The 13,480-nt window shown below is 43.6% G+C and overlaps 1 long non-coding RNA gene across 2 annotated transcripts in view; it reads left to right on the plus strand.

Annotated features, from left to right (window-relative positions):
* The window catches only part of LOC128381327 (uncharacterized), a 39,754-nt gene extending 39,223 nt beyond the window's left edge, over window positions 1-531 (plus strand). For both annotated transcript variants that reach the window (XR_008323538.1, XR_008323539.1), the window contains exon 3: window positions 215-531. This is a non-coding gene — a long non-coding RNA (uncharacterized LOC128381327). The remainder of the gene's footprint in view (window positions 1-214) is intronic.
* The last annotated feature ends 12,949 nt before the right edge of the window (window positions 532-13,480 follow it).

Here is a 13,480-nt window from a genome sequence, read left to right on the forward strand (position 1 = left end):
CACCCCACCCGACTGACTGACTGATACAGCTAATAAACTTTCATTTAAGCTAATGTTCCCCTTTTTTTCCCCTCTGTTTTCTCTCCCCTCCATTCTTCTCTCTGTCCTGCTCTACCTTCCTCACTTTTCTCTCTATATTTGCTCATTTCCACTCTCCCTCTCCCTCTGTCTCCATCTCTTTCTCTCTCTCTCTCTATTTCTGTCTGTGCGCCAGAAGAGGGGCTCGTCCGAGCAATCGATGCGGGCAGTCCACCAGCCGGAAGCACAGTTGGCCATACAGCACACCACTCAATCAGTCTGAACAGCAACACACAGAGCTGCAGGCGACCAACAGAGGTAGACACACTCTTTATATGCAGCAGTATATCCTGAGCTGAACTCATTTTATAAATAATGTACGCATCCTGCAAGACAAGTAAATGTTACACGCCACACATACGCAGAGTTTTTTTAATGTCAAAACAAAGCAGACTGAATCAACAACAACTTTTTAAAATAGCACAGACTGGCCGGAGCGATTTTTGGCTCACGCCTCCCCATCGGGTGCCAGGCCTTCTATCTTTGAATACTCTAGGTGCTATGCTAATTAAACTTTCAGACAAAGCAACTGCTATGTCTCTCTTCTTTTTATAGAAGCTGAATGGGCTTTGTCTGAGACCACAGTTGGCTCAGCGTGTACATGTGTGGTTTTCCCTGTGCTGCTTACCTTGTCAGTATTTGTTGACAATGGTCACACTTTGTGCAACCACACTTGCTCGCAGTCGCTGTCTCGTTGAAGGGTGTGTGCAGCAGATGCAGTATCTGTGTCTCTGCAGTGTTCATAAATCGATTTTGACTGAATTGTAGGATATGTGCGGGGGTTATATTGCTTTATTTATCTCTACTAGTCATAATATAAGTGATATCTGTGTGCATGCTCACATGTACTGTGTATGTTCTCAGTTAATCTAATCTTATCTAATGGGTGTGTGTGGTTGTAAATGGCTTTCTGCTCTTTGCTTTACTACCAACTAACCAGAGAATGGCTGGCTTTCCTCCAAGTTTACCTCCCTCTCTGATTGAATGCTCATAGTACAAATTTGCCACAACAGTATTGGAACATAATATTTAGAAATGGTATTATTTGGTCAAGGCTCTACGTCATTTGTCCTCAAAGTGAGCAATAGTTCTAAGAGCTGCAATTAATAATTACATGGTCAGTGTCTGAAAACAGTGAAAATACCCATCACAAGTCACATCACAATGAGTTGTTTTGGTCACCCAGCACAGCCCCAAACCCAAAGACATTCCATTTACAATTACACTCACAGGCAACTTCATTAGGAACACCTGTGCAATCTAATTCAATCCAACACAAACAGCTCTGCTATAAATTCTATAATTACGAAGCTTCTACGTTTTCAGTTTTTGTTGACATTGTCAGAAAGGCGATAATTCTACTTTATGGTTATTACTGAAGTCGTTATTATTATATATGTTGCCCCATGTATGTTAATGGCGTGGACAAAATATTAGGAACACCTTTCAATATAATGCACCATAGCACACCACCACTATGACCTCAGTAATAAATAGAATAGAGTAGAATTATCACCTCTCTGACAATGTCAACAAAAACTGAAAATATATAAGCTTTGTAAAAGTAGAATTTATGGCAGAGCTGTTTTATTGGATTGCATTAGATTGCACAGGTGTTCCTAATAAAGTAGTTGGTGAGTGTGCATATATAACACCAAAAAACTGCAAATCTAGACTAATCTTAAATCTACAACCAGTGTGTAACAGTCTGTTTTAGTTGCTGCCTCCCCTCCTGATGAGCCCTCTCTTCTCTGATTGGTTAGCTCCTTGAAGGGAAGGTGCCCCTTGGTAGACTTCCACCAGCTCCAGAGGCTACATATACGAACAATAGTAGACAGATTTTTTTTTCTTTTTTCTGGCATTTACTCAAAGTTTAAACTTTTGAAATACATCCGTACATATTTGAAACTGATTCGGATATAATACTCTCCTCTCCTCTCCTCTCCTCTCCTCTCCTCTCCTCTCCTCTCCTCTCCTCTCCTCTGTAGCATGGTAAGAAAACATCAGCTTCCTAACACTCTGGCTACACATTGTATGCAACTATAACATAACCCTTAACATCATACTACAGAATTTAACAATCCTCTGCACTTTGTCTGGATTAATAGTTTAAAGTTCAACGTTTATGTCAAAAAAAGGGAAGCCCAAACAAAATGAACATTGATTTTCCCTCCCCAATCTGGTTGCAATTGGTTCCCCAAGACCTGCTTGTTTAAAATGAGCTGGGTTGTCTGTTTAAAACAAACAAACAAACAAACAAACAAAAAACAAAACTGTAGCAACAACATCATGACCCTAATAATTGAAATCTCCTCTTACGCCACAAGTCAAGATCCATTAAAACCAGTCTATGATTAAAACAGATCAGGCCCCGGCGAGCAGTCAATCGCAGTAAGTCGGGGTCATCACATGGGAGGGAATCAGAGAAGTCCCTCTGCTCATGCTCCCTCAGCAGAACGACAGGAGAGGAGTGTTCTCAGGAAGCAAGTGGCCTCTGCGTGGCTGTTAAGTACCCCATCAAGCTCACTCCTGTCAGGGGCTCTCCCAAGCTTTTGATATGTGAAAGGAGAGTGTTAGATCTGTCGAGTGCACATGCAGCCTCAAGTAGAATCGCCTCATTTCTCTCTTTTACCCACTGACCTACAGGCGAACACTCACCGCTGTCCCTCTGTGTGCTTGTGTTGTTTTTGTTTTTGTCTGTGTGTGAATCACCATTGATGCTTAAAGTGAGCAAAAAAGTAGTGGCAGCCCTCCTTCTAAAGGGGGAGGTGAAACAGGGGGAGAGAGAAGTCTTCTGGGTATGAATTCATGTGGGGGTATTTTTTCTACATCTAAATGACCTCTCTATAACTTATATGCTTAGCTGAGCTGGATTTCTAGTTTCTGTCATACAAACACACTTCATATCACAACCCAACCCAAATCTATACATGTAAAGCCTCCACCACCCAGAGGTTCCTATATGCTTTGTGACTGGAGATGTACTACAGTAGGTGAGGCAGACAGTCCTAGTATTTTTTAATAAGACGGGCAATAACAATAAATCCCACAGGCTAATCACTTACTCGCCGCTCTTCACCCCCCCTCCCTCAAACTCGATGCAGCATTACCCTGCCGCCGCCTTCAATTACACCATTCATCACGCGTCTTATCTGGCCGCTGGTTTGATTGAGTGTGCAATGGGAGGCGTCGCACAACCTGCATTCTCCACTTTAGCACGTGTGTGTGTGTGTGTGTGTGTGTGTGTGTGTGTGTGTGTGTGTGTGTGTGTGTGTGTGTGTGTGTGTGTTGACAGGAATGGAAAACTGCATTTGGGAGGATGTGGTGCGGTGAGTGTATATGGGATGTATTGGGATGTGTGTAGAGAGGGAGTGCAAGCGTGCACGTTCATGAGCGAGACCCACGGCAGATCTACAGGAATGTATAAATCAAACCAGATTTCTCTCTTTCTCTCTCTTTCTCTCTCTTCTCTCTCTCTCTCTCTCTCTCTCTCTCTCTCTCTCTCTCTCTCTCTCTCTCTCTCTCTCTCTCTCTCTCTCTCTCTCTCTCTCTCTCTCTCTCTCTCTCTCTCTCCCTCTCTCTCTCTCTCTCTCTTAACCCTCCTACTGTCCCTGTACTTCCTTCCTTCCCTCCTTTTCCCTATTTCCACCCCCTCCTTCTCCTCCTCTTCTTCTCCTCCTCTGGAACAGATTTGTCTGGGGGCCCCTGTCTAATCTCCAGCAGTGCCGGGTGTTGGGAGACGGGCGACAAATTTTAATAAGCAACTGGGCGCTGTAATTTAGCGACCTGGGAGGGAGATTAGGCTGATTGATGCCGGGCTCGCCTAATGGTCCAGCCTACGGCTCCCAGCCCCAAATTGGTGGTAATGAAAGTTTTGTGCAAATTGAGATGGAAGAAAATAAGGCAACCTCTCATCTCCCCCCTCACTCTCTCCATCTTCATTCATTCTCTTTTTATTCCTCTCCCCGTTTCTGTCTTTCTGTTCATTTTCTCCTCTGCTCTCTCAATCTTTCTGACAAGGTGTGTCTTTCTCTCCGTCTCCCACGGTTACAGCCTTTTTCATTCCTTCCCTCTGTCTGTATGTCTTTCGTCTGTTTCACTTTCTGTTTCAAGCTATCCCTCATTTTCTCCATCATTGCTCATTGCTCTCTTGCCTCTTCATTCACTCTTCCCTTTTCATGCCCGTCTGCTCTGCCTCTTTACTAAAATCAATTTGTCCCTCATCTGCTGTGTCGTGCTCTCTTTCTCTCTTTTTCACACTTTTTTTTAAAAATAGTTTTCTCTCATGAGTCAGTTTGTGTCCCCACTTAACTCCATCTAGCATGTTATTTACTTTTACTCACACCCTCGCCCGCTCCCTCGCTCGTCCATGCCTGGAGGAGGAGTGCGTGTGTGTGAGTGTTTGTTTGTGTGCAGATGGGTCAGGAGGTGTCGTCTGACTCGCTCCTGTGTTGTCACGACAAATTCATCCAGATCTACAGAGAAATGGGACAGAGCTGATGGCTGTCACCCACCCACCCTCCATCTCTATCTCCATCTCCATCTCATCTCTCTTTCCTCGTATTCCTCTTTTCCTCTGTCTGTTTCTCTCTCTTTCTCCGTCTCCCCTGCTCACTCTCTCCAGCCCACCAAATCACTTTCAGCTGGTCTGCCACTCCGACAAGCTCCGTCTGCCATGCATTATTAGACCATGAAGATTTCCAAGCCACTTTTCAGGGGTATGGCGAATGCGAATAGGTGTCCAACACCTTGTCTCACTTACACAGTCAGTATTATCCTCTGTATTTGTCAGTATGTTTTACAATATTGCAAATTCCAGAAAGTTATACCAAGCAAATCCCACTTTTGTTTTATTTATTTTGCAGTTGGCTGAGAGTTGAATTTTTTTTTTTTAAGTTTCCAATAAATAAATGCATCGCAGCTCTCTCTATCTGAGCTGCAGTTTGCTTTGAATACATAAAAGAAGAAGACAAAGGATGCTACCTAAAGAAACACTAACTTTAGAAACATGAAATTGAAGGAAGAAGACATCGTACCACAGCATTCTCTGTTATTGATCTGCGCACTGTGTATTGAGCGCACTCCAAAATGTCAAAATAAAACCAACATAGATTTCTGCCTGTGTGGGTGTATGTGAGGCGGTATGAGACACAGGAAACTGAAGTTTCATAAGTCTTGCATGAGCAAATCAGTGTCCTTACTAAAACTCCAACTACCTCCGACTGCTGCTCCCAAGAGAGAGAGATAGAGAGAGAGCGAGAGAGAGAGAGAGAGAGAGAGAGAGAGAGATATCTTATGAGTAGTGAATGCAAGGAAGCGAAGAGTAGCCTTGGGGGGGGAAGAAGCAGCAGCTAGTGGAGTGGTGCGGGGCACGGGCAGCTATAATCCACTGGTAATAGAAGACTAAAGTATGTAGCGTTTGATATTCCGGCTGTTATGAAATCCCCAGAGAACAGATGTGATGGTGTAAACTCACATGAGACTTCTAGACCCTCTAGGAGTTAAGTTTATAATGTGTGTACTGTATAAGTTTGTGTGTGTACATTATGGCTCATCTATACAGTCGCCAGTGTGTGCGTGCGTTAGCCAGCTAGCAGCACAGCGAACGTCTTTCGGCACTTTTCAGTCCCCCTTTTCTCTAAACTCCCACACATCTCTCTATACTTGCCGTTTTTTTTTTTTTTTTTTTTTAAAAGACGATGCTGCCGATCTTGTCCTCCTCCTCCTCTCTCGCTGCCACCTTGAGTTATTCACTGATCTATCATTAATAGCTTCATTAGCATTTTTTCTCCCTCTGAGGTGCTCATGTATATAGTTCAAACTACTGCGCCAATGCTCACATCATTAAACAAGAGAACATCCTGAATTTCTCACCGTGACAAAAGTGAATGTGTGTAGGAGGAGGTAATAACACCAACACACTCAGAGAGTTCGCAACATAAAGCGTGTACACACTCCCTAAATAAGAGTTTCCCCCCTCTCTGTTCCCCTTCAAGGCCTCCCGTTAAGTGTTTCCTAACTCATATTGCACAACTAACGTCCTTTTGCAATATCCTGGACAAATATGAACAAGAAAAGCATTTATTCCAAACTTAATCTGCGCTCCAAACAAGGCTTGAGAGAAAAACTACTGATGCGACCAGTTTGATTCTCGACAGCGGCGATGCAGCAGAATTGGGCAGCCGAGCCCCGTAAATGAGTGGCAACCGCCTGTGACGTTTATCTTGGCAAGAGGTGGCCTTTGTTGATTGCTCAGCAAAGTCTGCGGTCAGGATCCCAGACAACACAATATAATCTTACTTCCAGAGTCCCAACAACTCCCTAAATGCAGTGTGGTTTGAGGAGTTGGTGTGGGTAATTTCAGATTGGATGTGGCCTCTCTCCACAGGAGCTGTTAGGGCTTTGTAAGGTTCACACTCGGCTGGCCAAAAGCGGTTTGTTAGAGTTGATTGTTTATTTTTCTCGGGGAGAGAAAGAGGGAGGTTTTTGTATGTATGAGACGGATGACGGAAACACAGAATTCGACTCGGGACGTAAAAGCCATGGGAATTCTCAGTTCCTGGTTTCCTTTTTACAGTTGTAGCTTGTGTAAAATGTCCGGTGGTCAGGCGTGTAGTAATTTGGCACTGCTCAGCAAGTTGCACAAGTTTTCATGCAGGCCAGTACGCCTAGCTGTTTCTTGGAGAAGCAGTAAGACAGGGCCATTTAAATAAATAAACCCTTGGGACACTAGGAACAATGGATAAGGGTTGGCTTCTCCTTGGACTGTTTTTTCTCTTGCTTTTGCCTCACTGGATTTTGATTTCAGCACAGTTTGTTTAAAAGCTTTCTTTAAAGATATAGAGTGATTTTTTTAGATTATCTACCCCTAATAATACAGCCAAGTGGAAGGGCAACGATGCAAGAAAGCCATGAATAGCCTCTGTTTGCTGAATGCTCTCCTCCCACCTCATAATTTTATGGTGGATGATGCGACGAGATATTAAATGGGCTGCTTTGATGTTCGAATTCCCCTTCATATGATAGTGGGATATGCCTGATAGTGTGGGCTGCAAGGGGGGGAGGGGGTTGTCTGCTTCCTTGACTGGTGCAAGAGATGTGAAGCAAGGTGGTGGTGGTGGGGGGAGGGGGTGAGGGGCGTACAGTGGAGGAGAGGGAAGGAGCTGGGCGAGGTGCTGATGGGAAAGAGACGAATGGCGTGCCAGTGTCAGAAGTGGTCATGTGTTGAGGAAGGAGTAGGGTAGAATGAGAGGGAGGATGGAAGGAGGGCTTGACTGATTAACCTGTTTACCTCCCTGAAAATGCTCCAGGCACCATTCTGATTAAAGTTCAGTCTTTCATCTATCATCGCTGTGGCTGTGGCCGTTTTGAACCTTCAGAGCTGCCGATACCAAAAGCGATTGAGCCTCCAACCCGCTCCACCACCACCACCACCACCACCACCACCACACCCTCCAACAACCGACCTTATATAGTCGACCAACAGTTTCATTTGCATCTGTCCTTGTCACCTCTTGAGTTGTCATCGAACCACCTCCATATGATTCTCTCTTCCTTCTCTTTCTGTTTTCTCTTATATGCTGACTTTATATGTATGTCTCTCTTCATCCACTCCCCACTCACCCCCTCCCACCTCCGGCTCGGCTTCTAAGCTCCTTTTCTTCAAGACTCTCTGGGAAACGGCACTTGGTGTGTCCCAGCCTGTTTCCTCCAGTGACGTGCTTTCCTAACTCCAGGCTTTTAGCACCTCCAGCATAATACGATTACACCCGTTTGGGGATACGATATTGTCAACGGTTTTTCTAAAAATATCTGTCCTGTCCAGTCGCAAGCAGCACTGCAACTGGACTGGAAGCAGCAAACAGAGCAGAGGCAGTACTGCACACAATGTTCTGGCCACTCAAGCACAAATGTCGGCCCTTTTAAAAGCTTTTTTGCGCCGTCACAGGCCCAGTGTGTGTGAGGACAGTTGGATTGGAAGGTATACGACAGGGGTTGGCAATTAGGTCTAATTTTTATGGGGGTTTTTAGTCAAGATACACAAGTGCCGTTAAAATACAGGTCTGACCGAGTGGTGTTCTTGTGTTTGCAAGCACCATACCTCAGGTGGATTAGGGTTAGGGGTTTACAGAACAACAGATAACAAATATGGGTCTACTTTATCCTAATTTTACCAGAGCCACACTGCTTCTTGTTTTTTTAGCAATAAATATATTGCTGTTATAAAATGATACAATCTCATGATTGGTAGAAATGGTGAGGAAATACAGTATGTAATTAAAGTAAAGTTAATCATCCGCTATGGTTACCTCGTTTCAGCACCAGGAACTGTCCATATTTGACCTGTTTAACAGCCTCGGGCATGGTGCTGAACGAGTCACAGTATTGGTATGCCCTCCATATGGGGTATTGATTATAGATGGTAATTTTGTCCCTTTCATTTGGTTTTAAATTGATTTATGTGTGCATTGTTTACAGTAAATTTGTGAAACCTATCCAAATGTTTGCATGTAATCCCCAACAAGGGAGAATTTCAGATATCATGAAGGGGTTGTTGTATAATTTTGACCAAGACCAGATTTTGCCTATGGGCTGCTGTTTGTCAGCATCTAGTAAGCAGTAACACAGGATCCTTTGTGAGCTCATAAGTGGGCACAGACAAGTGTTCAACACACGCAAACAAACACATTTAGAAGTTCAAAGTGCATCCAATCTCCGTCATGGAGAAAGAGAATCACAGCCTCTCCAATTTCTGTGCACTCTCCAGCGCTGATGTTCTTGGATTTCTCCTTTCCTCGCCTCTAATCTATGGGTGGCAGAAAATGAGGTCAGTGCTGTGTTTGATCACGCTTCTGCTCGTTCTCAGGGAGCCATCCCAACAATTTTTATTTTCCAAATGTTTCTTTGTTTTCTAGCTAATTCTCTGTCTTTTTAATTTAATCCTCTCACATTTTGACGGCCTTGTTGTGTCTCTGTCCCTGCCAGTGAAAGTTGACTGGAAACACATGGGGATCGGGCTGCCTAGTCATGCCTCAACACACGATCCGTGTTGTCAGTCAGGCCAAACGGTAAAACACAACCAGCTTTCAGTAAAGTTGTGCTTCCTGCTTTGTGCCTTCAAATTGCTATGGTCGACATTGATACCATTTGTTTGGCATTTTAGCAGTTTGTTCTACAAGAAATACATTTGTTTCAAGTATTTCCCATAAAAATGAATGGCAGGATGTTATATAATACATAAATATACCTACATTTGACTGATATTTGAGCAAATATTAAATAGAGAATTCAATGAATAAGAATTGATGAAAACCATTAGGATTTCTATTCATATTTGTGTTGATCTGTCAGGTTTGCTTTGTCTCTTTTGTCAAACTCACATACACACACAAATGCAGTTTGATGCTGTTCCACTCTGAGCTGATGAGCACACCCGTCTCCGCACCTGTGTACACAAAATTAGCTTAGGGAGTATTATTGGTCTACATGGACCCTAACCCTGGGGGCAACAAGAAAGGTTTAGGTGATTTCACTTCAGCCCAGACAGCCTATATGGTGTTAGAGCAGCATGTGATGGACTGATTTAATCCTACTGATGGTGCTCATAAGACACAGGAAGAAGGATAGACATGCACACACACACACACACACACACACACACACACACACGCACACACACACACACACACACACACACACACACACAGAGTCACCCTTCAGTCATACATGTGGACATAACCAGGATTTTGTGTGTGTGTGTGTGTGTGTGTGTGTGTGTGTGAAGACGAGAGGTCAGCAGGGCTAACACAGTCCCCTGGCTGTTCTCAAGGTTAATGTGCGACTGACAGCGGCTGCTATTAGGGGCCTTCAGATGGTTTCCACTCCCCGTATGCGGAGCTGATTCATCCTGGTGGCAGCAGTGCATTAAGATATAACAGCTTCACTCCCAGGTGTCACTCACCCCTTTAGACAGGAGCTTACATCATAATTTTACATTTCCTATTAACTCCTATTGTCTACGCTCAAGCACAATGGTCTATTAAAGGGATAGGTGCGGCTGTTACTGTCTCATTCTCACGTGTCACTCATCTCTACCTATATGTCATTATTTCATGTAATCCCATTGTCTGTTAATTGAAATACCACAGACATTGTCTATATGGTCCATTAAAGGGACAGCAGCCTTGTTCCTGAGTGTCACCACTGCTTTAGGTGCTAGCCCATTAATTTTCATAGTCTATGTTTGACTTAAACATGCGTGGGGAGGTTGAGATGAGGAGAAAAATACCATCAAGAAGAAAATGCACACCGGCACGCTGAAGTCTCACCCAAACCATCCAAACCTCATTTACATTTTAATTCAAAGACATTAAGCAGATGCTCTTATCAAGCACAGGTTGATGTTTAGTGTCATGCTCAAGGACGTTTGGGTGAGTGGGGTTGCATGGTGTAATGAAAACAATCAGATAATCCCATTCTCTGTTTTTCATGGATAATAGTCAAATTTTATTTTTAGGTCATATGAAAGCCCAACTGTAATGGTTTGTTTCCGTGAGTCTATTGTATCTGATGGATGACACTCCAGTGATCAGAATTGGCAGACAGACTCTGGTCTTAATATCCAAGCTTTATTTAGGGTCTTAAATGTTTGTCATCTGAAGACACTGAAGAGAACAAATTCTGTGCTAAAGTTAGTCTTAGAAATGTAGCTGTTTCCCAAATTACCATTGCTAAGTATCATGATAAGCACGGCCGGCGCCCGGGTCCATACGAAGAGTGATGATGTTGTTGACTCACTGTCGGCCAGATGCCAATCAATCAATTAACCAATCAATAGTCATCTGGCGAGCGCCTAAGGACACTGGGGAAAATCTCCCAGAAACACTCAAATCAATTACTTTTCGCTTCAGCCGCAGACACACAAACACACACATATAGGTGTGCAAACCTTGTATATATACACACACACACACACACACACACACACACACACACACACACACACACACACACACACTTGATCATTGATTTCTATATACTGTATGCAGGCTTACGTGTTGAAGTCACTGCCTCCCTTTCTCTCCCACATGCCCAAACTCCCAGGCATCAGATTACAGTGCCATGGGAAAAAGAAAAATGAGTAAATTCTGTCTTTTCCCTCATTCCTCATTCCTCATCCCCCTTCCTCCCCCACCCCCACCCCCCCCCCTCTCTCTCTCTCTATCTCTCTCTCCCTCTCTCTCTCCCTCTCCTAATGGAAAGCAGCATTCCCTGGCTGCTGTCAGCAGCTATAGCCGGCTACACTATAACAGAGTTAATAGATAGGCCTGGCAGCTTATGGAGCCCATGCATTTTTAAATGTGAGTTTTATGACTCCTGGAGAGCAGGCAAGGGAAGAGAAGAGGGAATATGCTTGATATTTGTTCCTTGAGTGTGTCTTTAAGGGTAAGGGAGAGAAGATGGAGGACAGAGGCAGGGGAGAGGATGAGAATCACAATGTTGCTCTTGTTTGCTTTCTTTCTTTCTTTCTCTGGGGAGGCTGTTTTTTTTTTGTTTTTTGCCCTTGATCTCCATTTTTTACTTTTTTACAACCTTCTTTCGCACTCTCTCATTCTCTTGCTTGCTTAATTAGAAATGGAGTCTGTACACACAGACACAGATACACACACAGTGTAAGGTCATTCTGATCACGAACTCTGTTACTAAGCAGGATGTACATATTTGTCAACTTAATCCAGCTGCTTTTCTTTCTCTCTCTGTGTGCCTAATGTATGATCTTAATTTCACAGCTTTGCTATTTGCACGATGACCTTTGGGCATTGTCAGGCAATTCAGTCTCATGCACGCACACAGTGTGTGTTAGCTTTTGCGTGTGTGTCCTAAAGAGGTCACAGCATGTTGGCCATCATCCTGTAATATTCATCTGTGTCTGCCCTGACCCACAAACCCACAAACCCCTTGCCTCCTCTGTTTCACATACACATCCAAACTCTGCAGTGGATACAAAATACTGCTGCCAGGCTTTTAACATGTACACCCATCCTCGCTGCCCTTCACTGGTTATCTGAGTTTTAGAATTGATTTTAAGATTTTGGTGCATGTTTCTATTTACTTGTTATATCTGTTCTTGATCGTAAAGCAATTTGCAACTTTGTGTTTGAGAGGCACTATATAAATAAAATTGTTATTGTTATATAAACACGGATGCACATGAATACACACAGACACACACAACCACGGCAGGCAATGCTCTAAGTGATGTCACTGCGCCCCACATCCTGCTCCTGTTGGCCTGCTTGTCTTGCTGATGGCACCAGTGGCGAGCCAATGGAAAATATGCGTTTCCCCTCCAGGGGGAAGAATGACACTCAGCGTGAAGTTCACTCAGGGGCGTTAAGTGCAGACAGAACCACAACGGCCAGCAGCGCCGGCTGAGGCTGTCATGTGACATGTGCCCACACTGGTGGATAGCTGATGGTCACTCGTTGACATGGCAGTCTCATTCTATATTCATATATGGGGAGACACTATGCTGACTGCTGAATTGCTGCTATTTGCTCATTCTAGTGTGTTTTATAGGATGGCCTGTTGACAAAAAATAGATATACTGACCCTTTAACTAAAGCTTTAAAGATTACAGTGATGGTAATTGCAAAAATGACAGCTTATTCTATGATGACATTCATTGTCAGTGACTGAATGGGCTGGTTAAAGGCTTAAAATGTAGCTTATCTGAGGTTTATGAACTATGTAATTACTATACAGGACCACTGTGCAGCTGTATAGGAAATATCAGCTCTGGTAGCTAGTGTTGTTAAATGCAGTTATAGTGTGGATATTCAGTTTTTGCTCTTAGTCATACATCGTGTATTGTTTGAAGACGTATTTTTTCCACATCTCATTCATTGCAGCTTCAAGCTCATAACAGTATGAAGGCCATGCTTGAACAAATGGACCTCACAGGTATCTGTCCTTGGCCTAGAAGCTCTGGAATGGTAATGTGGTAGAGGATTGGTTATCTCTGGTCTTCCTTCATGCAGTGGAGCCTTTTTGTCATTGTGTCACTGCACAGTGTGAAAAGCTAAATAAGCCTTGTGAGTATGCAGATATACACACAGGTATGAACACACTGCGGTAGATCATTCAAGTAATTGAATTTAGTCATCTGTAAACAAGATGCTAACAAGCCCTCTGGAAATACAGTGACATTTAGGCTAGTGTGAGTCAAACCGGCTTTTCACTTCACACAGACACACACACACAATACTTAATGCTAGCACACTCACACTTCCACAGTCGTGACTGCAGCCCACACAAATTCATGAGTAAACTCACTCATTGAGGAAGACACTACTGCACAGAATAGATGTCACACATTCACAAAAACACTGTAGTATATTAA

The sequence above is a fragment of the Scomber japonicus genome, chromosome 20 (genome assembly GCF_027409825.1).
Source record: "Scomber japonicus isolate fScoJap1 chromosome 20, fScoJap1.pri, whole genome shotgun sequence".
NCBI classification, from domain to species: domain Eukaryota; kingdom Metazoa; phylum Chordata; class Actinopteri; order Scombriformes; family Scombridae; genus Scomber; species Scomber japonicus.